The sequence below is a fragment of the Cyprinodon variegatus genome, unplaced genomic scaffold (genome assembly GCF_000732505.1).
Source record: "Cyprinodon variegatus isolate N-32 unplaced genomic scaffold, C_variegatus-1.0 Scaffold933, whole genome shotgun sequence".
In the NCBI taxonomy this organism is placed as follows: domain Eukaryota; kingdom Metazoa; phylum Chordata; class Actinopteri; order Cyprinodontiformes; family Cyprinodontidae; genus Cyprinodon; species Cyprinodon variegatus.
The window spans coordinates 224,043-226,192 of NW_015151386.1; positions in this window are offsets into that span (position 1 = coordinate 224,043).

The window sequence follows — 2,150 nt, forward strand, 5'->3', positions numbered from 1 at the left end:
ATTTTTAATAAAAGTCTATTTGTTCTGTATTTTTCTAGATTGTATGTCCAAAACATGCAAGGCATGAAACATTCCTTCATATTATCTTTACAGAAGACGATTAGGGCCACTGAAAAAAATAAATAAAATTTAATTTCATTTTAATATGGGAAAAAAGTCTGAATTCTGACTTTTTTCTCAGAATTCTGAATTTATTCTCAGAATTCTGACTTTTTTCTCCGAATTCTGACTTTAATCTCAGAATTATGACTTCTTTTTTTTTTCCAGAATTATGACTTTAATCTCAGAATTCTGACCACAGTTCATGAGGCTTTATGTGAACATGTCACCACCTACTGGTGGAGAGTGAAACTACAGTTTGTAATTAAATCTATGATTTTTTGCAACTGTTTTTCTTTTTTTTTTCACCTTTTAAGTTCCCTTGAAATTGTTAATGGTTGGTGTGTATTATAAAATCTTTTGTAAGTTTTTTAAGTGTAAAATTTCTTAGAACAATCATTTAAGGTGCACAGTTTTAGTGAAATAAACTCAAGCAGACAGTGAAAGTGTATGTGCAAATTGGGCAATGATGAGCAAAATGAAAAGTGTCTATTCTTAGAATCTATCCAAACTCTCCTCCAAAGACCCACATCTTGACTGAACACTGAGACTGTTCAGATCCCTGTCAAGCTCCTTGCGCATCCCGGTCACGTTGTTTCACGCTAGCGAGGCCTCTGACGTCGTCATTCTTGGCCCCGCCTCTAAATTAATCACGTGATTCGGGGGAATTCCCCGAAGGGCGTGGCTCTTTATGACGTCACTCTCTTACATACAGTATCAAGTGAACGCCTGCTTGACCAACTCATTACCTTAGTGGGAAATCGCAAGGAAGGTTGTGTGTTTTAGTTGACCAGTAATTCTCCGTGTTTTGTTTAATCAACAGACAATAATCATGATTGCTTGTGCTGCCGTGAACTCCACCAAAAAATTTCTATATTGTAAAGAAAAATCTGAAGCTGCCACCGCTGCTCAAGAAAAGGCAGATTATTTAAAACCAACCCCTGACAAACATCAGGCACCAACGGAGAGTCAAACAAAACCTTCAGGTTTTCAAACGGTTAGACTTACAGGTGTCCAACCAGAAGATGGAAAAGGTTCAGAAGAAGCCAACCCAGGGATTGTCTCCAAAGTACAGAATGTACTTAAAGTGGAAAATATTATAGGTAAATATTCTTCAAAAGCAGGTGAAGTTTCAGGCTCTGAATCTGACAAACTATGGAAATGTTGGGTAGATTCTGACCTGTCTAGATCTCACATAAAAGGTATACTCAGAAACATTGAGACCAGACCCACAACCTCCAAGGAAGCTCTAAATCAGCCCAATTGCTGCTGCATTATGAGAGAAAAGCACTGCTCTCCTCCCCCTAAACAGGAAAAGATTGAAGAAGATAGTTCTTCAGACGCAGATAATTTTTTTCTGTCTAAACCGGCTGCAATTGAAGGCATTGTACAAAGAAAACCGTGGACATATTCAGACCCACGTAGAGCTGAACCAGAATCAACGGTGAGGAAAATATTATCAATTTTAAACCAAGTCAGAAGAAAAGTTGTGGCTGTTTTTAGGCAAACTAGCAGCAGAATCGTAGATTTCTTCACCACAGCTAAAGCAAGAATCAGAGAATTTTTGCTTTCAGTCTTTGAAAGACTTTGGAATGTCGTTAGGAGAATTCCCCATCGTTTACAGCGTGTTATCACTGCAATTATTCTATTGAAAGCAGCTTTGTCGTTGCTTCTTTTAGTGAAATATTGCTTGCATAGGGGACTTAAACCTAACCAAAACATGCTACATTAATACAATGCACACATGCTATTTCTCTCTGACATATAGCCTACTGTTTGATTCTCTGACACTCTTTTCTAATGCTCCGACTGTACTGTCACACTCTCTTTAAAATTTACTATAAACTATTTTCCTTTAACTATCAACTCTCTTCTTTTATCAACTTTCTTCCTATATATATGCTGTATATATAGATATGTATATATATCGATATGTATAGATCTATATCTATTCTTTATATTTTTTTCATTCGTGGGTTCTCTCCGGGTGCTCCAGCTTTTACCCAAAGTCCAAAAAAGAAGGTTAGGTTAATTAGCTTCTCTAAATTGTG